Source organism: Rhinatrema bivittatum, chromosome 3, assembly GCF_901001135.1.
Source record: "Rhinatrema bivittatum chromosome 3, aRhiBiv1.1, whole genome shotgun sequence".
NCBI lineage: Eukaryota > Metazoa > Chordata > Amphibia > Gymnophiona > Rhinatrematidae > Rhinatrema > Rhinatrema bivittatum.
In genome coordinates this window covers 133,993,839-134,021,614 of record NC_042617.1, presented here as the reverse complement: position 1 = coordinate 134,021,614, position 27,776 = coordinate 133,993,839, and positions in this window count along the sequence as shown.

The window sequence follows — 27,776 nt, the reverse complement described above, 5'->3', positions numbered from 1 at the left end:
CTTCATTTAAGGATGCCCTCCTTGATGTCTGAATCATGCTTCATTGGACCTTTTCCTGTGGTATCACAGCCGGTCCTGATTGCCTATAAGCTCTGCTTGCCACCGTCTCTCAGAGTGCATGATGTTTTCTACTTCTCCCTATTCAAACTAGTCTCTTTCTTGGCCAAGGAGGCTACCAATCCAGACCCACACATAACAGCAGAGGAAACCGAATATGAGGTACAAGAGATTTTGGATGCTCATAGAGTTTGTAATCAACTACAACAGTACCCCATAGCCTGAAAAGGCTATGGCCCAGAGAAGAACTCTTGGGATTGCACATTGCTTCATTGCAAGCCTTGTTTCTTGCCTCATTCATGTCTTGCTCTTTGCCTTATTTATGCCTGTCCCTCACCTTGTTCATGTCTTGTCCTAGTTTTATGTGTCTAGACCTTTTTCTTCCTGTTCCCCTTCAGCTTGACTTCCTGGATTCTGACCTCAGCTTGGATTTTGACCTTCCTCTATCACTGCCTGGACCTGACCCTTTTTCTTTGGATCCAACTTCACTTGTCTGCTGCCTGCCCCGACCTCCAGCCTGGTATCTATATCTGTTGTCTGCTGCCTCATCAACCTCCACTAGGATTGGAACTCTCACTCTTGGATAACCTTATGGACTCACTTAAAACCTGCCAGCTGCCAGAACCCAAGGACTCAACCTGTGGAGGAGGTGACTGGTAAAGGCAAAGCTCCAACTGTTCCTACCAAAGGGCTTCTTTGCCAGTTGTCTGTGTAAGCCTAGTGGGCTCACCTCCCAGGTGTCACCAATTACACCACAGCACCAAGGGTCCACTTTTCCAGCCAGTGTTACACCTGGAGACCTTCCCTAGACAGTGTACACCCCCACTTCACCCTCCCATGCAGCCCTTTGTTTCTCCCCACTCCATCCTTGTGCAGTCCTTTATCTTCTTTCTCCTCTCTCCCTTTCCCTTTCTCATTCCCCTACTCATGCCCCCTTTCCACTTATACTCCCTCTCTTTTACCCTCACTCATTTCCTCTTACTCTTTTCCACTCACTCTCTCTCTCTTCTCCCAGTACTTTCACCCAACTCACTATGTATGTCACCCATCTTATAAACTGGCTATATAATAAAAAATGCTACTAGTACATTAGTATTTAAGACTTCCTCAGTAAAGCTTCATGTAAAGTAGAAGATACAGAGGCTGATATACTAAGGTATAAATGTATTTACAGACAGGGGACTAAGCATGTAAATATGTGCAAAACACCTCAAAATGCACAGAAACACTGTTTCAGGCTTTTATGTGTATTTACGTGTGCAGGTCCTGTTTGCAGAAAATACACACATTTTCCCCTTTGCAAGTAGTAAACTTACACATATCAGGGTCTATTAGCTAAGCCACAGTATTTTCCCTGGAGGAGAAGACACAGCAGGATTTACTAATCTGGGATACCGAGTACCACAGATTAATGATTCCTATGGTATTTTCCCTAGCAGTAAAATACCATGGAAAACATTCTGCAGCTTAGGTTACCCAAAATATTACCACGCGCTGGTGGCCCAACCTCTTGGAAATACCATCTTTTAAAGGGCCCAAGCAACCTACATACTGTTCCCCCCCATAGAGTCACCCTGGAGGTCTATTAAGAACCCCCTGTCACCATCCACTTCCTGCTGCCCCATGAGCTGGACAAAGTTGAAAAAGTTATGTAAAAATAGTACAAAGTACCTGGCACCAACACCGCCTTGCTCCCCCTTTCTAAACCCTACTCTCTATAAGAACAAAAGATCCCCTCCCCCTATTATTGCTTACAAAAAGTCCCTGGTGGTCCAGTAGAGCTCAGAATGTCCCTTAGAGGAAAAGTGTCTATGCAGTTAACTAGCACCATTTCCAAAAAAATCCAGAGACATTCTGGGCTCCACGGGACCACAGAAGACTTGTCAGTACTGACAGGGAGTCAGGGCCAATGAGGACTTGTTGTAAGTACTGAGAAGGAATGAGGGGGGCTTTTTTTATAAAGGGATAGGTTTTAGAAAGGGAGGATGGTGCTGAAATAGTTAAAATGGTTTAGATCATTTTTCAGTAAAGAATGCCAGGGTAAAATATATGGTTGATTTAAACTTTTGCAACTGTGAGGCCCAAAAAGCAGCTTGAGTGGTCTGATAGAAAGATAGGAATGAAGAAATGTATTCATTGCTTAAAGGAGGGCTGAAAACTAATCTCCCTCAGGACGTTTTCAAGGTTAAATTAGTTTTTCTAGAGCAGTTAAGAATGTAGTTATCTTCACCCTTTCATCTTCAATCAAAAATGCTTATCTTAATATTTTGTCTTGGTAAAAAAAAAAGACAAGAGATTTAAAGGCATATGCTTTAAACCCTTGCATATGCCATATCAATCTTAAGTCACATCTTACTTACTGGCTTCCCATGTGCATGAGAATAAAAGGTTAATTAACCAGAAACTCCAGTCTCCTTGCTTGTTGTGCTGTTGGTAAACATTTTTCCTAACAGATCCAGGAATTTTATAATTTTTTTCCTCATATCTTTTTCTACTTTGGCTACCTCATAAGGGGGTGGAACAACGTGACTCAATAGGCAATATTCAGGCCTCTCGTGCTCTTTAAAGATGCATCCCAGAAATATTGGGACATGCATTAACATTCTGATGTTCTTGGAGAAAGTCAGGTACACCTCGTGACGTAGCTAAAAATGTATACATCTTGTGAATTTTGAGGCAAGCCGTGTTATGTGATTTCTATAGGATAACTATTAATGAGATGATCTGCATGCATTTGCATGTATTTACATGCAAATAAGTTGATCAGGAGCATTATTAGCCCTGGACATGGAGTCTATTCACCAAGTCTCTTCCTCGGTACTCCCAATCTCCTTCAGCAGCTATTGGGCTGCAAAGAAAAGGAGAGACCCTGCGGGATTGCTGCAGATCCCAGCCCACTGTAGCCAAAGAAAAGGCTCAATAGGCAGCAATGGACCCCATCCCATGACAGCCAAAGCAGAGGCTCAAGAAGCCACAGTGGACATTATCCTGCAATGGCCAAAGAAGAAGCCATGGTAGCCAAAGAAGCAATCAGTAAGAGAGGGGGGAGATGCCCAGAGTGAGAGCCAGTGTGAGAATATGTAGGAAAAGCATACTGGAGTGAGAGAGAGGGAGAGAGAGACAGAGAGTATATGTGTGTGTGTGTGTGTGTGTGTGTGTGTGTGTGTGTGTGAAGGAGTCTATGAGAATGATAGCATGTGTAAGTTACAGAGCATGTGTGAGAGTGAAAACATGTGTATGTGTGTGTATATGTGAGGGTGCCTTTGGGAATGTATGTGTGTTAGCATGGGGATGAGGGGGAGCCTATGGGGTTGAAAGCTATATTTGTGTGTGTGACAATGAAGTGTGTGTGTATGTGTCTGTGTATGTGAGAGAGAGAGAAAGAGAGAAAAAGGAAGTATGTATTATGTCATGTGTGTATGTATGTAAGAGAGAGAAAGAGAGCGAGGAGAACTGTGCATGATAGGACGTGTGGGTGGGTGTGAGAGAGAGAAAGGAAGTGTATATGAGATCATCTTTGAAATGTATTTTCCTACTTGTTACAATGTAAACCAATGTGATGTGCAAACAAACGTCGGTATAGAAAAAACTCTAAATAAATAAAGGTGTATGTGTGTGTATGTGAAAGAGAAAGAAAGGGGAAATGTGTATGAGAGTGTGTTTGTGTGTCCGTAAAAGAGAAAGAGTAAGGAAGTATGTATGTATATGTGTGTGAGAGAGAGAAGAGTATATGACAGCATATATGTATCAGTATGTGTGTGTGTGTGTATGTGTGAGAGAGGATATGTGTAAGAGAGAGCATGTGCATAGAGGGTGTGTGTGTGTGTGTAAAAGCATCTGTATGTGTGTGTGAGAGAGAGAGACAGGAAGTACATCTGAGAATGTATGTCTGAGAGAATGAATGTGTGTATTATAAAATTTGTGTATATGACAGGGAGAAAATAGTTTGCATGCCCACTCCCCCACCCCATCCCACTAATCCAAGACATCCAGGGTAACTGGAAATCAAAAAGTTCCCAATTATGGACAGCGGGGTTTTTTATCCTTATGAGTTTTAATTACTGGATGTTACTTGATGTGTCTGCTGTTTTGAAATATTTTTTTGGTGTTTGATAAACTTGTAAAATATTTCATGAGTTTTTAATTATTGGATGTTATTCTATTCATCAGTTGTTTTGAAATGTTTATTCTTTTTAGTAGTATGTTTTACTATTATGATTGATGTTTTGTATTTCTTGATTTTATTGTTTGATCTTTCATTAGGAATGGTGATATTTCTGTTTTTCCATTGTTGCAGTATATGCACAGAGTCTAGCTTCTTGTGGTTTCCATTTCAGATTTTATCTCCACATTTGTAGTTCTGCTTCATGATCTCTTTATTCTGCATTTGGTGAGAGTCTGTCTATTTTCTGCATATGAATGAGGTGAAATATTCTGCAAGCTTACAGTTTCTATATAAGTATCTATAGCAGCCTGACTTGTTCTGTTTTACTAATAGGAGGCTTATAGGTGTTTTGGGGCCTGATGTAATATTTGCAGCATTGCATTTTCACAGGTAGAGTTCTTATTGTTTGAGTCTGGCAGTTAGGATGTTAGGTATAGCAGGTTTCCCATAGGTTCTGAGTATATTTTTTGTAGGATTTTGTATTATTATACAATGCTCGTCAAAGTGCAGCGAGTTTGTGTTGCTGTTACTGAGGTGAAACCAGAATTTGAATGTGATTTTTGTATGGTGATTGGTAAGAGGAAATGTCCTTGTTCTGCTCAGCACCCTTTCCTGGAGGAGTTTCTGTGAATGCAGAGTATTGTAGAACATGGAGTGCAGGTTTTATATTGGGATTCTGTCCTATTCTGTATAGACCCCACACTTTACTCCCATGAAGAAGATTTTTTTTATTCATGCTATCAAATAATTTTAATGCGGGCAATAGAGGGCTCCAAAAATGTGTAAAAGGACAGTACTTGAATGTTTCAGACTTCAGCTGGCAGGTTATTGACAACTGGACATCCCCAGCCCACTGACCAATCTTCCACACAGATACACAAATATTCAGGCCCCTTACAAAAACAGAGGTTGGCTGCCCAGTTGAACATCTCATCAGCTGCTACTGGTCTACATTGTCTTTTGAAGATGGAATTATACTTTGCCTTAACTTCTCATAAGTGGCTTTCCTTGGAGTACTGTTTACATCTATTCTTGTCTGACACAGTTCCTGTTATTGTGTTGATTTTTCCATTTCCTTGAAGAGATAATCTTGCAAACTACCATTTTCATGACATACCATATTTAGTAAATTCCATAGTCTCTATTTTCAAAAGCATTTTTCTCACTATGAACTGTTAGGAAATGCAGTGAAGGCTCTCAGCTTCCTTTGTCAGATCATTTTCTTTCTTTTCTCTTCTCTCTTGCTCATGAAATGCTCCATCCTGCTCATTTACAGAAATCTGCTATGATGCATTGTAGCATGTTGAGGTAATTGGTTGAAAATTGTTGCTGAACATATTGAAGTCTCTGCTTTGATCACAAGATAATTTTCATCTGTCAAAGATGCTTGGTCCCTTTTGATACAGCATTTTAAACATCCTTTTACTAAATATGCATACAAAAATTATCAAGAACTCTTTTCATTTCCATGTCTACATCTTGGTTTTCTTCAATAGATGGTTACAAATGAGTTAAACATTTTTGTAAAATGTTTTTGCAGAAAAAAGCAATCTAGTTAAAAAAACATCAGCACATTAAAAAATATATTTAAAAAAACATCAGCACATTAAAAAATATATTTGGAATGAATTATCAGGCAAAACAGTGTTTATGTATATACATAGATAGATAAACACCATATTTACTTTTCTCCCATTCATATCTATGGGAAAATCTTAGGCCTTATATATGAATTATTTATTTATTTTTAAATTTAAATACTGCACCATAAGCAAAACTATCAGAGCTGAATACAATAAAAGTATCCCTAAAAAATATAAAAACAAGCATTTTCTTCACTGCTAAACTCTTTATCCCTGCAACCCTACCCATTCAAGCACTAGGGAACAGGGAAGCCTTAATATTTTTACAGAATTCTCAATAGTTCAGTTCTGACCACACTACAATTGGTAAAATATTCCATAGTTACAGAGCTATGCTAAAAATCTTTCTTGAAAACTCTGCAACCAAAATCCATATCCTACTGAAGTAGACAATTGAAAACCCTGTGAAGACTACAAGGTCCAACCTACAACATATCATTCCAGCTTATCATAGAAGCACTTTGCACCATTACTCCACAAATAGCAAAAAAAACACTGATAGTAATTAAACTAGCAATGGAATGGCCCTCTCATTTATACTCATACTACAAATTAACCTAACTGCACTATTTTGAATAAATTGGAACTTTTTGATCACAGCAATTGGCATGCCTATAATTAAAGATGAAACCACTGTCCAGAAAACAAAATCAACCAAATAGAGCTTCAGTTAACCATTCGTAATTGCAAGTCGGAATGCTGTGACATCTGAGAAATGTATGCTTTCAAAGAGAAGCTGGACTCTAACGTGACTCCCAAACTTTTAACACTATCCAGAATCTCTGTAACACAACCATCCAATACAGGCCATACCATACAGCTCTCCAAGCCATCAAACAAACTCCTTATTCCAAGCATTTTGGTTTTGCCTTTATTAAAAACTAGGGATGTGAATCGTGTCCTCGATCGTCTTAACGATCGATTTCGGCTGGGAGGGGGAGGGAATCGTATTGTTGCCGTTTGGGGGGGTAAAATATCGTGAAAAATCGTGAAAAATCGTGAAAAATCGTGAAAAATCTAAAAATCTAAAAATCGCAAAACCGGCACATTAAAACCCCCTAAAACCCACCCCCGACCCTTTAAATTAAATCCCCCACCCTCCCGAACCCCCCCAAATGAGTTAAATAACCTGCGGGTCCAGCGGCGGTCCGGAACGGCAGCGGTCCGGAACGGGCTCCTGCTCCTGAATCTTGTTGTCTTCAGCCGGCGCCATTTTCCAAAATGGCGCCGAAAAATGGCGGCGGCCATAGACGAACACGATTGGATGGCAGGAGGTCCTTCCGGACCCCCGCTGGACTTTTGGCAAGTCTCGTGGGGGTCAGGAGGCCCCCCACAAGCTGGCCAAAAGTTCCTGGAGGTCCAGCGGGGGTCAGGGAGCGATTTCCCGCCGCGAATCGTTTTCGTACGGAAAATGGCGCCGGCCATACGCGTATGGCCGGCGCCATTTTCCGTACGGAAAATGGCGCCGGCAGGAGATCGACTGCAGGAGGTCGTTCAGCGAGGGTTCCGGCGCCTCGCTGAACGACCTCCTGCAGTCGATCTCCTGCCGGCGCCATTTTCCGTACGAAAACGAGGTCGTTCAACGAGGTCGTTCAGCGAGGTCGTTCAGCGAGGGTTCCGGCGCCTCGCTGAACGACCTCCTGCAGTCGATCTCCTGCTGGCGCCATTTTCCGTACGAAAACGATTCGCGGCGGGAAATCGCTCCCTGACCCCCGCTGGACCTCCAGGAACTTTTGGCCAGCTTGTGGGGGGCCTCCTGACCCCCACGAGACTTGCCAAAAGTCCAGCGGGGGTCCGGAAGGACCTCCTGCCGTTCAATCGTGTTCGTCTATGGCCGCCGCCATTTTTCGGCGCCATTTTGGAAAATGGCGCCGGCTGAAGACAACAAGATTCAGGAGCAGGAGCCCGTTCCGGACCGCTGCCGTTCCGGACCGCCGCTGGACCCCCAGGTTATTTAACTCATTTGGGGGGGGGTTCGGGAGGGTGGGGGATTTAATTTAAAGGGTCGGGGGTGGGTTTTAGGGGGTTTTAGTGTGCCGGCTCACGATTCTAACGATTTATAACGATAAATCGTTAGAATCTCTATTGTATTGTGTTCCATAACGGTTTAAGACGATATTAAAATTATCGGACGATAATTTTAATCGTCCTAAAATGATTCACATCCCTATTAAAAACTAGCTTACTAGCATTCATCCAACAAGAGATCGTTGTCTAATAGTTACTAACCAGATCAACAATTCCAGCTATGCTTGAATCAATATGCAGTGATATCCAGCTCCCGAAAACTGTCAGCTACAGGAGGCATAAAAATGTTAAACAACAAGAGTGAAAGGCAGAAGTGCTGAGGAGCCCGCATTGATTATGTCCCTGCCTCCTGCATGACCTCATCCTTCCTTCCAAAAAGAAAGCAATCCAGGCTAATACCTGCCCACTCAAACTCACCTGCTTAAATGTCTCAAAGAGTAAACTGGTAGTCCAGCAGGATAAAAAATACCAACTAGCATCAAGGTCTTGAAAGACATCATTTGTTAAGGACATCATTACCAATTCTGTGCCATGTCTAGGTCCAAAACATGATTTCTTATCCAATAAACTACCAGAACCTTCCAAATATTCTGATAATTGTCTAAGGACTATTTTTTTCCACAATCTTCTTTAAAAACAAAAATAAAAGGCAATTTAAAAATTGGCCTGTAGCTTTCACACTTTCCTGGATCCAAATGAGATTTCTTCAAAATTGGTATCAAACTCTGAAAGACAACCTTTCCTCAATAACACCACTATAATCTTAATCATTCTATCCTCTTCCTGACAATGGGGTAGAATTTAAAAAAGAACGCGCATGCTTCCTTGTGCGCGCGCTACATGGCGCGTGCACATGGACGTGATATTTTAAAACATGCATGCACTGGCGCGCGCATGTTATAAAATCCCAGTCGGTGCGCACAAGGGGGGTATAATTCCGTGAATTCATGCGGCGATGCATCTTCTGGCTTTCCCAGTTACACTCTGAGCAAACTGGGAGGGAACTTCCCTACCCGCTACCCTAACCTTCCTTCCCCTTCCTCTATCCTACACACCCCCTATCCCTATCCTAGCCGCCCCCCCCCCCCCATTTTTTTTAACTTACTTTTTGTTCCTGCAAAGAAGCAGGAGCAAGTTGGGTGCTGGCGCCCAATCCCCCAGCACAGCGGCAAATGGCCACTGTACCAGGCACCTCTAGCCCCACCCCGCCCAGCCTCCTGGACTGCCCCTCTGCCAAGGTCCAGCTCTTATGCACATAACAGGGGTTACATATGCAGCCGGGTCCCTTTTAAAAATGCGCGTGGCATGTGCAAGGCCCAGCCACATGCATAACCCCTGTATTTTACACACGCGGGCCATTAAAAATCTGGTCTAATGTTTTTATTAAAGATTTTTTATTTTATTTTATTGTTTTATTTTATTTAGGCGTTTTATATACCGTGGTTCCAATATCAGATCACAACAGTTTACAATATCATCTTACTGTTACTGGGCCAACATTCTCTTTCTGTTTCAATGTTCATGTTCTAGGTCTATATAATAGCATGTACATTTTCTAGCAAATATATTTCTAGGATGATATTATACAAAGACTAGTTCAACTCAACAGTAAATATGTATTCTGGGTTGATCCATAAACATTAATTGAGGTGCTTTGAAGTAGAATTATAACCTACCTACAATTTCCATTACATGTTGAATTCAGAATACATAGCTCAATACTTATTACTCAGTCTGTTAGCATAGTCTTATGTTCTGATAGCTATGTTGTTAGCATATTGAAGTTTTACTTAGTTCGTATGCATTTATAAAGAGCCATGTGTTTAGCTCTCGTTTGAAACACTTCCTTTCTGTTATCTGGTATAGCGACTCTGGAAGAGAGTTTCATAGTCTGGAGCCTGCTATGGAAAACATTGTCTCTCTTATTTGTGTTAGGTGTGTGTTCCGTATTGTGGGCAGCTTTAGAAGTCCTTTGTTTTGCGATCTTAGGGCTCTCTGCGGGATGTGAGGTTGAAGAGTCACTCCTATTGGGCATGGGTTGATGTTGTTGATGATATTTAAGATTAGAGATAATACTTTATAGTGAATTCTGGATTGTACAGGAAGCCAGTGCAGTACTATCAGCAAGGGGGTGATCTGGTCAAATTTCCTTATTCCTAGTAAAGGTCTAGCTGAGGCATTTTGTAGTAATTGTAGTGGTTTTAGTAGTCCTGTGGGTAATCCTAGTAATATGATGGACAGAGGTCCAATGTGCTATTTGTAGGCTTCATTTCTGCCAAAATCTTCTGCACCCATACAGCATTAAATGTAATTTAAGCGTTGATAGAAAATAGACAATGTGTCAGTAATAGCAGGTTTTCTATTATGAGAGTGGAACCTTGGAAAACAACAATCTCTGCATCCTGAAATGCTGATCCCCGTGTTGCACAATCACAAAGATCGCAAAATCCTCTTGAGCTCCCACTCTGACAATAAGATCATGGCTTCTCCTTGACTTTGTCAATCAATAAACAAGACTCCCCTAGTTTTCAGCAGCAATTTGAGAAATTCTGTAGTAATTCTGTGACAATTACTTACTTTTACATACCCTTGCATTCAGCTTTATACACAAGAGCCTATATTTAGTGAAAAAGAAATTCTAGTTTCATCTACTTTTCATTAAGTTATATTTTGGGCTGAATTTTTAAATCCATTTATATGCATAAAACTATGTTTAACTGTTTTTGTTTATTTTATTTTATATTTATTGAGTTTTCAAATAACATACAAAAAATACTCTTGATTTGGAAAAGCAAGACAACATCAGACACAAGCAAACATTATTAGGAAAATACATCCACCAAATTCCTCATGGGAAATAAAGGAAAACATAAGTTATTCCACACAAGTTGAGCCCTCCAAAGAGGAGGTGTAATGTTTTGTAATTTCTTCTGTAAACAGGGCAATTACCTGCACATTTTCAAAGCAAACCTCTGTGCATACGTTTATTTTGAAAATTCAGAATAAAGTCTTTCCATAAAACTATCCACATATTTTTCAAGCCACATACACTTATAAAATATCCACTTTTTGTCCTTAGTTATGTGTGCCTAAATCCTTTATTCTTTATTTTCTTTCTCTTCTTTTTCACATGTTTTCATTTTAGTTTTCACTCTTGTTTTTCTTATTCTTTCCTCTCTTTCCCTATCTTCCCTTTTCCCAACTTCTCTTGCTGCAGCTTCTTTTTCTCACACCTGTCTGCATTCCACAGTCTTTCTTTATCACCAGTCCTACCTCCCTTCCAATCTCCCACCTCCTCTCACATCCCATTCTTTCCCTCCTCCTTTGCTCGTCCCCTCTCCCGTTCCATTCTGGTGAGGAGAGTTACTGCCCGCGCCTCCTGACAGCATAAATTGAGACACGTGTGACCGTGGGAGGAATAGGAAAATGGGGGAGAAGGGGAACACAGCAGTTAACTGCATGGGTGTGGGAGGTAGCAGCAGTCAGTGGACAGGCAAAGGTGAGTGGAGTTGCTATTGGGGAAGCAACAAGGTGCAGTTGATGGAAGGAAGTGTCCTAATCCTCCATCAGTGGCCGCAGGAACTGGAAGGGAGGAGGAGGCTTCAGTTTGAATTTTGCTGCACCCCTCCAGAATAAGGCAATTTCTCTGACTGTTGCTAAGGGATTATCGCAAACCAGGGGCCCTTCTAATACGAGAACTGCTGTTATGTTTCTGTCAGATACAAACAGCAAAAGTCTGAGACAGATCTCACTTTGTAACACACTACATATATATTTAGCCCCATACGATAGGGATCCTTATTTCCAACATTGCTATGCTTTTTCTTAGTCTTTTCCATTTGATGCTCTTTCACATGTATCATTTGCCTGCTAAAACCTCTACAATTTACACATACAGTCCTACAATCCATCACAGTATCACTAGTCACTCTTTGAAACAAGGTACTACAAAATGCACAAGCGAAATGATGTATGCCCCTATTCCAGGAGAAAAAAAATATTGTACTGCTGCCTAAGATCCAGTAAATATTCTTAAAACAATTCATGAAGTTATATTTTATTCATGACACTCCTTATGAACTGAATCTGCTGAACTTTTCAAAGACCTGAATGAACCTGTATAATGCAGTATTATTCTGTCCTCAAAAAAAAAAAAGATTTTATAACTTTTCTCAAAAAAAGTTCAGCACATTCAGGACATAATTATGCAAATGAACCCAGTGTCATACATTAACAATGCTTCTTCATATCCTAGCACACCGATTCCTTGAATTAATATTTTTATTTAGGTAATTTGGAAACTTTATGTGACATCCTGCCTTACATAAATTATATCAACTAATCTAATTAACTAGCATTTTCCCATCAGTGCTTTCCAGTGTTTCTTATTAAATTTGCATAGTTTGTAACATACAATTCTTATACTTTCTATTGTTCACAAAGAAGGCTTTCTTTAGATTTTCCTTTAATAAAATCATCTCATCTGCAAATTTTATTTTTCAAAAAGTCTACCTAAATGTGTAGTCATATCACACTTGTCTGTTCATCTATAATTTGCTACAGACATTGCAATCTATTTTTCATTCTTATCACAGAAAGAAGATAATTCCCCTGAGATTCTTCAATGATCTTCTTTAAAATTCAGATTATGAAAAATGTTCTATTCCAGTTCTAATAGGTCTTAGCACCACTTTTCGGTATTATTTGCCTGATATTGTATTTCATAGTAGGGATGTACATTTGTTTGAAATGAATGGGTTAAGCAGGACAAATGATGCCATATTCATCTGATTTGTGATCACCTGAAATGAATGAAGGGCATCTGTGAAAATAACATACATTTTTATTTAAATTTGTTTTTGTTTGCGATTGTAGCATATGAGACAAGTAAAACTATATCTGCCAGCTTGCTTTTTTCAGCTTAGCTTTTTTTTTCTCTTCTTAAGTTAACTTAGCAATCAAATACTGCCAATGAGATCATAGTCCTACTGGAGCTGGGGTGAGAAGCAGCAGAGAAGCAGGACTAATCAAGGTCAAGCATTTTTTAAAACCAGCCTATCTTAGGCCTAGATTCATCATTTTGCTATAAATATAACAAAAAAGGTCCTGTGATAGTAAAGGGGCATGGTTAAGCTAATTTTCCTGATACTGTATTGCAAAGGTACTTTACTGCAATGTGTGTTAAATTTATCACATCCATGTTATTTTCACAATGCAAGCTGGAAACCCCATCACATGCTGTGTTACTGACCAAACAGGATTTTATTGGGCTGCTGGAGGGAGAGAGAGAGAGAGAGAGGGAAGGGGGGGGCTCAGAAAAGTTAATTATTTATACCACTGTAAGAGGGGGCATTATGAACTCGGGGTGAGGTTTATAGGGTAAGTTGGGTTTTGGGGAGTAGTTTTACATGCACAGTCATATGTACAAGCAGCACAGTTACCATCAGTGAAAATGCCCCCCAAAAACCCAACTCACCCCACAAACATCACCCCAACTTACTAGTGCTCCCTCTTACAGTGATATAAAAAGTTCAGATATAAGCGAGCTTCCTCAGATGTACTTGCTCTCTCTCTCTCTCTCTGTCACTCTCAACTGCAATAAAAATGTTTTTGGCTGGTAACACACAGCTAACACAAGCCCAACACACAGGAAAAAGGTATAATTATTACTTGCATTACTCTATCACATGCCATGCTAACTCATTTCCATTTACTCCTCCCACTTGAATACAAATGAAAAATTTGCATATGCAATTTGCGATGCAGTATTTATCGCGGGCGTTAGTGCCCTAACATGATTTGATAAATGACCCCCTTAGCTTGTACTTTCATAGATTGATGCTGACTTTTATATATTTATTTTACAATCCACTAAAAGAAATTTTGAGCATGGGGGGGGGGGGCGGCACCATTTTGTTGTAATTTCTCTGGTGGACACACAGAAAAAAGTGATGTCTTTCTGAAGCTGTGTCACAGGCAAGGAAAATGTTTTGAAAGAGATTTTTGAAAAGGAGAGAGAATTTTGACAAAGAGCTTTTCTCTTCACTGCTCCTCAGGTTGTCACTGTGTGAGAAAAGAGTCAGAGAAGCACTGCATTTCCTTTTATTTTCCCATTTTATTTTTGAGTTTCAAAAATATTGAGATAAACTTGACAAAGAAAGAAGACTGGTGATGTCAAAAAAACACTTCATAAACAAAAATGAAAATGAAGGTAAACAGCTAATACAGCATGCCTAATAGACAAGCACATAGCAGGGGATACTACAAAGACCAATAAGGGATTGGCAATCAAGCAAAAGGAAAAGGTGAGAAAAATTAACATTGATTCAAAAACCCATTATCTAATTACTAGGAGCATGAAGAGAGACACAATAACCACAGCCATTACTGGGACCAGCCAACCATCCATTTTCTTTACATCCAGGAAAAATCATAGCTGTGAAGTTTCAAATAAGGTTTATGAAACATTCTGCATTTTAACATAGCATTTACAAGGACAGAGAATAACAAACAAATAAGCTCCTAAGGATAAAACCTCTTGTCACATTTCCAGAAACTTCGCTCTGTGATCTTGAGTTTCTAAATCTGGAAAAATCCAAACTTTACCTCCTAGAAATAAGCTATCTCAGTTATAGAAATACAGTTATAGAAATACAGGAAGACAAAGGGGACCATTAAAGTTGCCCTCTTAACTTTCCCGTTCAACTTACTTCTCCAATAATGATATTAAGTACAAACCATGGACAGATCTCCTAGCTGGTAATTCCTCTGACCCTTCAATTTCTTCATTCCAGAAAAAAAAAAAAATCTTATTAAGCGGGGGGAACAGCATATTCTGGTATTTTCAAATTTTCAGTCAAGTAATCTTAACTAAGTCTAACCAACAGTTTAAACTCCATGTATAATTTTTCAAATTTTCAAATCTTTTATTTATTAACATCTTGGATTGAAGATGTTTGAACAACAGAAATCTAGCCAACTTGATCTGAAATTTGCTTGATTTCTTAAGCATGGACAGAGAAGACAATGAAGCAAGAACTTGATTTCAAAGATGCAACTATGGACTAGATGGATTCTAGAGTGACAATATCGGGACCACCAAAGAATAAACATCTACCGAGTGGGTAGAAGAAGATTCCAAAGCCACTCACCACCTGATTTTCCTCTTCTCCATCAGCTGTCTCTCACTCCCTCTACAGCTTCCCATGGCATCTTCTGAGAAATCTTGATGTTCATCTCATGTGCTTTGGCTTCCCCACCAATGCATCACTCCTCAATTGCAAAACATCATACAAAGACATGGGGCTCCAGTACTGTCAGTGACAACCAGCTGCTGAGGCCTGACTTGGGCATCTGTGCTCAAGGAAACATCAGTTCCTGAGCTTGAAGGCAAATCTTCAGCTTTTTGAGCTGCATTGAACCCCATCTTAGAGGGCTGCATGAAGCAGAGGATAGTAGCTTGATGCATGACAGGTGAATTGTGCATTGGGAGCTACTTGCACCCTGAACTCTTCCCTTTCATTTCCTCATCATAGAAACAAGGAAATAAAGAAGAAAATTAGAAGTCCAGTCAGAGCTCAGCTTCAGCATGATTACCTTAGGATGCCATCTTGGATCCCCTGAGGAACTGCAATTCTATCTGTCCACTGTGGTAGTGATTGAAATTGTCTCTCACCAGCTACTATTAGCTCCAGAGAGATTGTAGTAACAGAAGCCTGAGCCTTGTGTCTGTTTCTTTTTTCTCTCCAGATTTATGTGCCAGAGGAGTCAGCACACCTACACAGTGTGTGTCTGATACATTTTGCACAGACTGAGAATTACTATGTGTACTTCTGTACTGTAGTATAGGAATAGCCAGCAAGCAGACAGTATATGCATTGTGCCACTGCAGTATGTTAATAAATTATATTTTTACACCAAAAATCACAGTAGCCACTATTTCCAGTTTCATCATGCCACTACAAGAAAAGGGGAGAGGTAAGAATGGCAGAGCCTAGAAGAATGGCAGGAGCAGCCAGAGAATTGGGTGTTCCTGCAGACTCAGCCAAGCTTGGCAGAAGTACAAGCAGTAATAGCAGTGAGAAAATAGGGGTTCCTTCCCTAAAGCTAAAAAGAGATTTTTTAACAGATGGAAACCTGGAGTAGTAAGCTTAAGCAATAAGAAGTTAAAATCAGGACAGCATGTGTACCACTGTTTGCTCCTCTCGCTCTCTCTCTCTCTCTTACTTTGAAGCAAGGACAAAACGTATTAGAGCAATTGAAGGTTGGTGTGAGCAATGCAGGGTATGGGGCAGAAATGGAGCACCCCAAACCAGCACTGCACACCTCCCTGATTATTGCTTCTCAGGCAATCGAGGCAGTGTTTGCAAAAAGTGATTCTGATGAAAAATAGTATCCTGGATTTACTGAGAGGATATGGAAAAGCTAGTAGCTGATGAGAATTTGGGGCCTCTAGTCATCTTAGCCTCCAGTGAAGAGGTGAAAGAAGCAGATGATAATGACAGGATTGAGAGCACATTTAAGAAGAGCAAGTGGTTCAGTTAGAAAGCATGATTAATGCCCCTGGCCTTATACCTCATTGCCCGTTCTCAATACCAATGCCAGAAGCAGCATCCCTTATGGATTCAGAGAGGGAGCAGAGATTCTGGAAGACATCAATGGTGTAGAGGCACTTTAAAGTGAGAGACCACATTTTCCTGTTGTAAGATAAGTTGAGGGAAGGATATGGGGCATCTTACATATGCTGGTATGAAGCATCACATAGAAAAACAGCACCCCCTAGCATTCTATCAGAGATAGGCAGAAGTACTGGCCTGGGAACCTAGGCATCCACTCAAAGCAGAAGCAGCAGCAGAAAACAGCAGCAAAATGGTTTACAAGTAGAAAACATTTCCTAAGCTGACATCATGGCCCCTTTCATCTGTCATGTGACAGGCCAATTTGCACCTAGCTATATATCAGCAGTGGCAAGCTACCTTAAAGCAAATAGATTTGTTTTCTATATCACTGTCCCAGGACAAGAGGCATACAGCATCAAAAGTCATGACAAAGTACGTCAGGAAAATGATTGCCCTGGATGACCAGCACCGCAGATAGTGGAGAGCTTGTGTTTCAAGTATCTGCTGCAACTCTTAGCCCCAAAATACAAAGTGCCCTCCAAGACTACAATCAGTAGGAAAGTTCTCCTTTCTCTATAAAATCAGTGCCATAGTCACCATGCAGACACAGCTGGTCAAAGCAGAGGAAGTAGCATGCATTTTACCAGTGACATCTGGAAGAGCCAAAACATTGCATGCTGTCTCTCCCTGACCTCATACTGCTGGCATTTTACAGAGACAGGGAAGGCAGCAGCTCTAATGGGAACTGACCAGCAGAGTGCAGTTGAGCTGTGCGGCACACCCAAGTGATGGATATCAGCCATACCTCAGGCAATATCCTAACAGCAATAAGAACATTGCTGGAGGGCTGGCAGCTAGATTGAAGAGGCAAGAGTGTTATTCCAGGGTTATTTGGACACAATGGGGAAAAAAATGACAAAAGTAGTGGAAAATGGGGGCTATCAAGGGATTCATTTCTTGCTGCACTTGATAGTGAGGGATGCCATAGGACTGGAGGGTTAGTCCTGAAAGATCTGATAGAAAGGTGCAAGAAAATAGCAGGCCATTTTCACCATACCCTGAGCGTGGGCACCTGTTCCATGAGAAAGGAGTGCCTTATAAGTGACTCATTCAAGATGCTGGCATATGCTGGAATTCCCCTAATATGATTCTGCAGAGGTTAATGGAGCAGCTGATGCCCTTCATGACCTGTCTCTGGAAATGGAGATAAAAGTGGTTTCCCCCCTGGGTTAGTGATGAGGCAGATGATATGAGTCCTGAAACTCGCCTCTCAACTACAAGAGAGTCTGCCTTTTCAGTGGCTGGGCCTACTCTGTGGAATTCTCTCTCTGAAGATTTAAGGCTGAGTTAATGTATCAAGATGTTTAGATTATCATTTTAAACTATCCTCTTGAAACAGGCATTTGACTAATTAACCAGATAGCATGAACTTCTTTAACAGTCATCTAGCCTCCCTGTTGAGCTGTGAAGTATATGAATCAGCATGTTATTGAGCATATATGGCTTCTGTATGATTTTTATGTTTGTTTTTATTTTATTATGATAAGTTTTTTCTTGGTTTATTATGTAACGATTTATGAGTATTTTATTGTACATCACTTAGGTCGCTACTGTTAACCAATTAATACATTGAATAAATGAAATGAAATGTAACTGACCTTGGCCAAGTAATCTTGAAATATTTTAATCAGACAGTTATTGAACTGTATCGCTGTTTTTTTCTGATAAGATTGCCAAATGAATTGCTTATGTGCAAAGTTAAGCAGTTTAGGGATTATCACCCGAGGACATGCTCATTATCGCTTTTAGTGCCAAGTCTATGTGCTCATTCTTTGACTAAGGAGCCTTGTAGCTCAGAACAGCCTAATACCTGAGATAACCATGCAGAAAGAATTTCGGCCAATTTATATTCTTACAGCATTTCCTTAAACCCAACAAATCTTATTTTTTTGCCTTGAGCGGTTTTCTAATCCATCAATTATTTTCTTCCTGGGTTTGCACCAATTTCTCTAGGGTTTGTATCTTCCCTGTCACCGCAAATGCATCATCTTCAGTAACACAAACACATCCTTCAATCGTATCCAAATGCAGCCAAAACTTCTGCAAGAAAGTTTTCAAATTTGAAATTTATGCGAAAATAGTATCAAGTTTCCCGGTGATAGCCACTGTTACTGCCGTGGTCAGCTTGCTTACCATTGACTCATCCATCACAGCAGGTGCAGTTTTCTCCTTCCCGGTAGCCATCTTGTCATCCTCAGGTTTGATTTTTTCTCATTCCTTTTTCATTGTTTTCACTGGCATATCATTAGGAGATCACTGTCTAAAACCATCGATGGTCCAAGAAAGCAAAGAGGTAGGCGATCTATGATAGCCGTCAGGAAAACAAAAACAAAATAGATGCCTTAGTTGTATTTCGATTGTTTATTCAAAGAGAGATGTGTTCAGAAGATGCCCGACTCAGGCCTTCGCAGCTTGTTAGCCGCTGCCTCAGGGGCTTGAACACTTCAGATTCCAAATCGACACTCTGCAAATTACTTTCATCAAACGTACAGCTACCAATGACGTTGTTCATAAATTTGCTGTATGTTTGATGAAAGTAATTTGCAGAGTGTCGATTTGGAATCTGAAGTGTTCAAGCCCCTGAGGCAGCGGCTAACAAGCTGCGAAACTTGGCCTGAGTCGGGCATCTTCTGAACACATCTCTCTTTGAATAAACAATCGAAATACGACTAAGGCATCTATTTTGTTTTTGTTTTCCTTAAAACCATCGATGGACATAAGCTCCATCGAGTCGAGTACTTTTATAAGTTAGGAAAGCATAGATGCAGTGATTTTTAGCAGATTTTGGGGATGGCATAAAAAGCCCAGAAAAAATGCATCTTCACAGGATCACCACATCACGTGGTTTCCATCAACTGAAGGAAACCGGTTCGATAAGACATGGTCTTGAGCATTGGTATATTAAAAGATATTAAATAAATAAAATAAATAAATAAGTGACTTTTTAACATACACATTACATTTTTGTGAGGCCGCACAAAATATTTTTAATGCAGGGTTATTACATGCCTCAGACTTGTTAAATGCCTTACATGCATATTCATTAAAGCATATCATTAATATTAAAATTGATTACCACAGATTACATTAAGGCACACAATTTATGATAACTTACTAGCTAAGAAAAATGCTAACTAAACCTTTTAATTTGTAGCAAATCTTCAGTGAGGGCAGTGGCAAGATAATATGCCTGCCAATGTCCTGGCTTAACTTCTTCCACAATGGTACTAAGGGACCCTCCCTGGTTTTATACTTTTTCCTCTTGGGTGAAAAAATTACCTGTTGTGGGCTGAAGAGGCTAGGGCTGTTCAGCTTGGAGAAGAGATGGCTAAGGGGGGATATTATAGAGGTCTTTAAGATCATGAGAGGTCTTGAACGAGTAGATGTGACTCGGTTATTTACACTTTCGGATAATAGGAGGACTAGGGGGCATTCCATGAAGTTAGCAAGTAGCACATTTAAGATTAATTGGAGAAAATTCTTTTTCACTCAATGCACAATTAAGCTCTGCAATTTGTTGCTAGAGGATGTGATAGGTGCAGTTAGTGTAGCTGGGTTCAAAAAATGTTTGGATACGTTCTTGGAGGAGAAGTCCATTAACTGCTATTAATCGTTTACTTAGGGAATAGCCACTGCTACTAATTGCATCAATAGAATGGGATCTTTTTGGTATTTGAGGTAATTGCCAGGTTCTTATGACCTGGTTTGGCCTCTGTTGGAAACAGAATGTGAGCCTGATGGACCCTTGCTCTGACCCAGCATGGCAATTTCTTATATTCTTAAATCAAAGGGTAACCTCCTTTCAACTGGCACAATTTTCATCATCAAAATAAGTGGAACTGGGGTGTGTGAGGATCTTTGCTGTTCCCAAAATCCTTTCTGTTTGAAAATAAGTAAGAAAGAAAATTCATTTTACCATTTCTGGTGCCTCTTAGGATGCCTTGGAATTTTCCAAAAAACAAAGCAGAAGCCGATCCAAGATGGTTAGCAGCGATAAACATGAAGAGAAGGATTGGTAAAACAAGGATTTTTATTGAATCTTTGCCCAACTCTGGCCGAGTTTCGTTTCTTTAGGAGCTGCCTCAGGGGCTGTATACAAGAACTCCAAGTGGAGTGATTCCACACTACTTTTGAAAGTTTTTATGGGATATTGATTGTTGAAACTTTTAATGCATTGTAAACTAAGTATAAGAAGTATACTTATTGCTTGAATCCACACTAGAATAGTCACTATTCTACTCCACGGTGTGCCGCAGTTTCGTGCTGCTGACAATAAACACAAGCGGTGATATTGATGCATTTACAACACTAGTGTGGATTCAAGATTAAAAGTTTCAACAATCAATATCCCATAATAATTTTCAATACTAGTGTGCACGTGGAGGAGTCAAAACTAGTGTGCACTTGGAGGAGTCAACAGATGTGTTATTTCATTCATTGGAATCACTCCACTTGGAGTTCTTGCATACAGCCCCTGAGGCAGCTCCTAGAGGAGCGAAACTCAGCCAGAGTCGGGGAAAGATTCAATAAAAGTCCTTGTTTCACCGATCCTTCTCTTCGTGTTTATCGCTGCTAGCCATTTTGGATCGGCTTCCGCTTTGTTTTTTGGAAAATTCCAAGGCATCCTAAGAGGCACCAGAAATGGTAAAATGAATTTTCTTTCTTATTTATTTTCAAACAGAAAGGATTTTGGGAACAGCAAAGATCCTCACACACCCCAGTTCCACCAATATATATATATATATATTTTTTTTTTTTCTTTTTTTTAATATATTCCACTACCACCAGCACAACTACTAACCTTGAGCACTTCCTGTTGCGCTCGGTGGTGGACCCTTGTCCTGGAGCAGTGGAGAACAGCTCCCTGGTAGGGACAGGAAGCACCTGCCCCCAGGGGGTGGAGGACTGGAGGAGACAGAGGCTAGGATGAGCTTCACAACTGGAAGCCCACGGTCCCCCCGGGTGGCACTCGTAGGGACCTGGGCCGCTTGGACTTAGTGGGGCCTTGCAGAGTCTCCTGGAGAGATGATAGACAGGCATGCCCACAGACAGGAGAGGAGTGCAATCAGGTTCAAGACTGGAGGTCAGATGGAGCAAGGAAGACCAGAACAGCATAGGCGACAACAAGGCAGGGAACAGAGCCAGAATCAGGAGACATGGTCAATCAGGCAGTGGTCAGGATCCAGAGGTCAGTTCAAGGAGTGTCAGCCAAAGCAGGAGTCAATACCAGGAAGCAGTCCGAGAGTAGTCAACGAAGCAAAGTTCAGGTTCCGGAGGTCAGACGAGGTCACAGGCAGGCCAAGGTCAGAAGGCAGGCAGCAGGCAGAGTAGTCAAGGAACAAGCCGAGGTCAGGAGGCAGGCAGCAGGCAGAGGGTCAGGAACAGGCTGAGGTCAGTACCAGAGACACAGTCCGAAGGTACTACCTGGGGAGATGACAGACTGTCACATGGTAAAGGCAAAGGGCCATTGGTGCCATTTTGATTAGTGGCAGCCGACAGCCTGAGAGGGAGAGATCGTTCCCGGGAACCCGCTGGACCACCAGGGACTTTTGGTAAGTCTTGGGGGAGGGGGGTCGGACAAGTCTTGGGGGATCGGGAGGGTGAGGGGTTGCAATTAATTACATATGAAGGGTTGGGGTGTGTTTGGGTTTTTTTTTTAATGTGCCCTTTCTCCCCCCCAAAAACAATAAGAAAACTACACAAAAGTTTGTGGGTTTTCTTATCGTATCAATGCTCCCCCGAAATGCAATGAAATAGGAAATATCATCTCTATTTCCTATTTTGTTGCAAACGAATGCACATTCCTAATTTCCCTACATTACTCCTGAGTCTATCCCCTTTCATCCTCATTCCATGTCCTCTTGTTCTAGATTCTCCTTTTCAATGAAAGAGTCTAGCTTCCTGTGTATAGAAACCTTTGAGATATTTAATTGTCACTATCATTTCTTTTCTATCTCACTTTTCCTCTAGTGTATACATGTTTAGATCTTTAATTCTATTCCCATATAATTTAAAATGAAAATCACTGATCATTTTAGTAGCTCTCCTCTGGACAGACTCCAACCAGTTTATATCCTTTTGAAAGTGCGGTCTCCAGAATTGTACACAGTATTCCAAATGTGGTCTTACCAAGGACCTATACAGGGGCAATATCACTCCCTTTTACTGCTTGCCATTATTTTCCCTAAGTAGCCAAGCATCTTTCTGGCTTTTGCTGTCACATTACCCATCTGCTTTGCCACCTTAAGATCATCAGATACAATCACTCCTAGACCCTGCTCTTTTTTAGTGCTTAGAAGAATTTTGTCTTCAGTGCTGTACCTTGCCCTTTGTGTTTTTGCATCCTAAATACATTACTCTGCATTTTTTAGCATACAAACTTAAATGCCATTCTCTAGACCATTCCTCGAGCTTCACCAGATTCTTCCTCATGTTTTCCATACTTCCCTGGCTGTCTACCCTGTAGCAGATTTTGGTTTCATTGGAAAATTACACATTTTTCATGACAAACCTTCTGCTATGTCACTCCATAAAAAAGTTGAAAAGAACTGGTCCCAGGACTGATCCCTGAGGCATGCTACTAGTTAGGGATGTGCAGACAAAAAGTTTGCGTTGATAAGTTGATAAGTTGAAGTTGAGGGTCGATTTCGTTCAATATGGACATATGGAGAATTCCATAAGTTGAGGGTCTGTCCATACGTTCACTGGTTCCCTAAATAAAAATTTAAACCCCTCACCCTCCTTAATCCCCCCCCAAGACTTACCAAAACTCCCTGGTGGTCCAGCGGGGAGTCAGGAAGCCATCCCTGTATTCCTTTGCGAGGAGCACGTGACGTTGGCGTCACGTTGGAGTGACGCGTAAGTCATGTGCTTCTCCGCGCCTCCACTCCGGGACCCCCGTTGGACCCAACCGGAACTTTTGGCCAGCTTTTGGCCAGCTTTTGGCCAGCTTTTGGCCAGCTTTTGGCCAACGGGGGTCCCGGAGGACGTGACGTACGCGTCACTCCGACGTGACGCCGACGTCACGTGCTCCTCGCAACGGAATACAGGGATGGCTTCCTGACTCCCCGCTGGACCACCAGGGAGTTTTGGTAAGTCTTGGGGGGTCAGGAGGGTGGGGGGTTTAAGTGTTTATTTAGGTTGAAAATCGCGATGCGTTGCGCATCATCACTTTTTTAAGTTTAAAAAAAATTAAGTTGCGTTTTACATATGCGTTCAAAACGAATGCACACCCCTACTACTAGTAACTCCCCTCCTTCTCAAAGTAACCTCCATTTACCTCTACACTTTGTTGCCTTCTACTCAGCCAGTTTCTAACCCAGTCAGACATGCTATGTTGCACACAAAGGGCACTAAATTTATGTCATGTCAAAGGCCTTACTGAAATCAAAGTATACTGGGGTAGATTTTAGAAAAGTATGCCCGTGCGTACTTTTGTTTGCGCACCAGGAGCAAACAAAAGTACGCCGGATTTTATAAGATACGTGCATAGCCGCGCATATCTTATAAAATCCAGGGTCAGTGCGCGCAAGGGGGTGTACATTTGTGCACCTTGCGCGCGCCAAGCCCTGCGCGCGCTGCCCGTTCCCTCCGAGGCCGCTCAGAAATCATAGCGGCCTCGGAGGGAACTTTCCTTCGGCCTCCCCCCACCTTCCCCTCCCTTCCCCTACCTAACCCCCCCCCCCCCCCCAGTCCTATCTACACCCCCCTACCTTTATCGATAAAGTTACGCCTGCCCCAGGCAGGCATAACTCGCGTGCGCTGGTCGGCTGCCGCCACGTGATTCCCCGGCCCGGGAGCGATTTCAGAGGCCACGGCCACGGCCTCGGCCATGCCCCCAAAATGCCCCCGGGCCAGAACCACGCCCCCCGGGAACACCCCGAACGTTGCGCCGCCTCCCAACATGCCCCCGACATGCCCTCCTAGCAAAGCCCCGGGACTTACGTGCATCCCGGAGCTTGCGTGCATCACCGAGCCTATGCAAAATAGGCTCGGCACGCGCAGGGGGGTTTTAAAGGGTTATTTATTTTATTTATTTATTTAAAAACTTTTATATACCGGTATTAGTATGCATACATCATACCGGTTTACAATGTAACTTAAAAGGCAGAAATTACAATGAACAGGGAGGGCGAACAAGGAAGAGTATACAAAGAGCAGGAGGTGGAGGAATTAATGCAATAAATAAAACTGCAACGGACTATTTACAGGAATATACAAAGGCGTAGGCAAGATACTTGGGGAAGTCAGTGTACTTAATCAGGGTAGGCTTGTCGGAAGAGCCATGTTTTAAGTTTTTTTCTGAACTTGGCGTAACATGGCTCTAGCCTGAGAGTGGTAGAGAGGGCGTTCCATTGTTTAGGGCCTGCAATGGATAGTGCACGGTCCCTAGTAGAGGAGAGGTGGGCTTTTTTCAAAGGGGGACTGGAGAGAGTGCCTTTGTTGACAGTGCGAGTGGGTCGTTCAGTGCGAAAAAGATTGGACGGCAGGAGGTCCTTCCGGACCCCCGCTGGACTTTTGGCAAGTCTCGTGGGGGTCAGGAGGCCCCCCACAAGCTGGCCAAAAATTCCCTGGAGGTCCAGCGGGGGTCAGGGAGCGATTTCCCGCCGCGAATCGTTTTCGTACGGAAAATGGCGCCGGCAGGAGATCGACTGCAGGAGGTCGTTCAGCGAGGCGCCGGAACCCTCGCTGAACGACCTCCTGCAGTCGATCTCCTGCCGGCGCCATTTTCCGTACGAAAACGATTCGCGGCGGGAAATCGCTCCCTGACCCCCGCTGGACCTCCAGGAACTTTTGGCCAGCTTGTGGGGGGCCTCCTGACCCCCACGAGACTTGCCAAAAGTCCAGCGGGGGTCCGGAAGGACCTCCTGCCGTCCAATCTTTTTCGTCTATGGCCGCCGCCATTTTCGGCGCCATTTTGGAAAATGGCGCCGGCTGAAGATGACAAGATGCAGGAGCAGGAGCCCGTTCCGGACCGCTGCCGTTCCGGACCGCCGCTGGACCCGCAGGTTATTTAAGTTATTTGGGGGGGGGGTTCGGGAGGGTGGGGGATTTAATTTAAAGGGTCGGGGGTGGGTTTTAGGGGGTTTTAGTGTGCCGGTTTTTCGATTTTTCGATTTTTCGATTTTTAACGATTTTTAACGATTTTTCACGATATTTTACCCCCCCAAACAGCAACAATACGATTCCCTCCCCCTCCCAGCCGAAATCGATCGTTAAGACGATCGAGGACACGATTCACATCCCTAATAGATACCACATCGGGCCCTCTCCAGTCCTCTAGAACTGTTCCTGACTCTACAGAAACATTAAAACCTCATCCAATGGAGCTGTCAGGACTACTCCATGTGGCTGCGTGCGCATATTATAAAATTGGGCGTAGATTTGTGCGCGCCAGGTTGCGCACACAAATCTACGCCCACGCTTAGGTTACAAAATCTGGCCCATTGTTTTAAAATTGATTGAATTTGACCTCATTTCTAATCTTACTTGCTTTTTGTGGTTCTGCTGCATGTCCTTCTACAATGAACAATGCACAGAAATATTTGTTAAGCAATTTTACTTTTTCCTCATCAGCCTCTCTATAATCCTCCCCTTTACCTCTGAGACTCACAAAGCCACTTTTACTCTTCTTCTATCATTAACATATAGGGGCATATTTTCAAAGGGTTACGTTCGTAACATACACGCGTAACCCCTGAAAAGCTGCCCCTGCGTGCACCGAGTCTATCTTGCATAGGCACGGCTGCGGGCACAAGCCCCGGAACGCGCGTATGTCCCGGGGCTTTCAAAAATGGGCAGTCCATAGGTGGGGCTGGGGGTGTGGCGGTCATTTGGGGTGGTCTGGGGGCGGGGGCATGACAGTAGTTTGGGGCAGTCCGGGGGCGGGGCAGAATCCTCCGGCACAGCGACATGTGCTGGGGATTGTGAGTTAGTGCGTGCAAGTTACGCCTGCCCGGAGGCAGGTGTAACTTTTTCAACAAAGGTAGAGGGGGATTTAGTTAGGGCTGGGGGGTGGGTTAGATAGGGGAAGGGAGGGGAAGGTTGGGGTGGCTGGAGAAAAAGTTCCCTCCAAGGCCGCTCCGATTTCGGAGCGGCCTTGGAGGGAACAGGGAAAGCCATTGGGCTCCCCTCGGGCTCGGTGCGTGCAAGGTGCACATGTGGGCACCCCCTTGCATTCACCGACCCTGGATTTTATAACATGCGTGTGGCAGCGTGCGCATGTTATAAAATTGGGCGTACATTTTTTCACGCCGGGTTGCACGAACAAATCTATACCCGCGCATAAGTTTAGAAATCTGGCCATATTTTTTAAGTCCTGCCCCCTCCATTTTACAATATTTTCTATTTTTTCTTCCATTTGAATTTTTGCACTCTTGACTACTTTCCAAGCTTCTCTTAGTTTTCCAGATATTGTTGCCTGTCTTCCAATTTCTGTGATCTCTTATAGTTTATGAACACTAACCTTTCCTCCCTTTTCTTCTCAGCTACTTCTTTAGAAAACCATAGTGGCCTCTTTTTCCTCTTTATTTATTTTCCTAACAAAAAGATTAATTGTTTTTATAAAATCTCCTTTTAGTTTTGCCCAGTGCCACTTCTCTTCTACTTCCCCTGGATATTCCCAACCAGCTAATGACTCCATGATGCACTCTCCCATTTCAACAAAATTTGTTTTCCTGAAGGTTCCATTACCAGTTGATAAAACTATTCTCCTTGCAGAAAATTCAGAATTTCCTTGCTTCTTGAAGACATTGTAGCTGGAATGACCCATTCAACATCTGGCAGATTAAATTCCCCTAAGATTAGCACTACCCTTTCATAGCAATTATGTGAATATCATCCTTTAAATCTCTAGTTATCTCCTCTGTCCATGATGGAAGTCTGTATTTTATACCAATATAAATAGATGTTCCATTCCTGCTTTCCTTATAAGCCCACAGTGCCTCCTACTTGTAAACCCTGTAATTCTGTTGCTTTAATATTATTTTTTATATATAATGACATGCCTCCTCCCTCTCTTACTTCCTACCTGGTCCTTCCTGAATAGATTTTAGCCCCATATCCCAGTCAGAATTTCTGTGTATCAAGTCTCCATGACATCCACTATTATATACATGAGATATATTTCCATACAGAGGAGGCAATGCATGCAAATATATCTTATGCATATTCATTATGCAGATCCCCAAAACAGATCTACCTGCA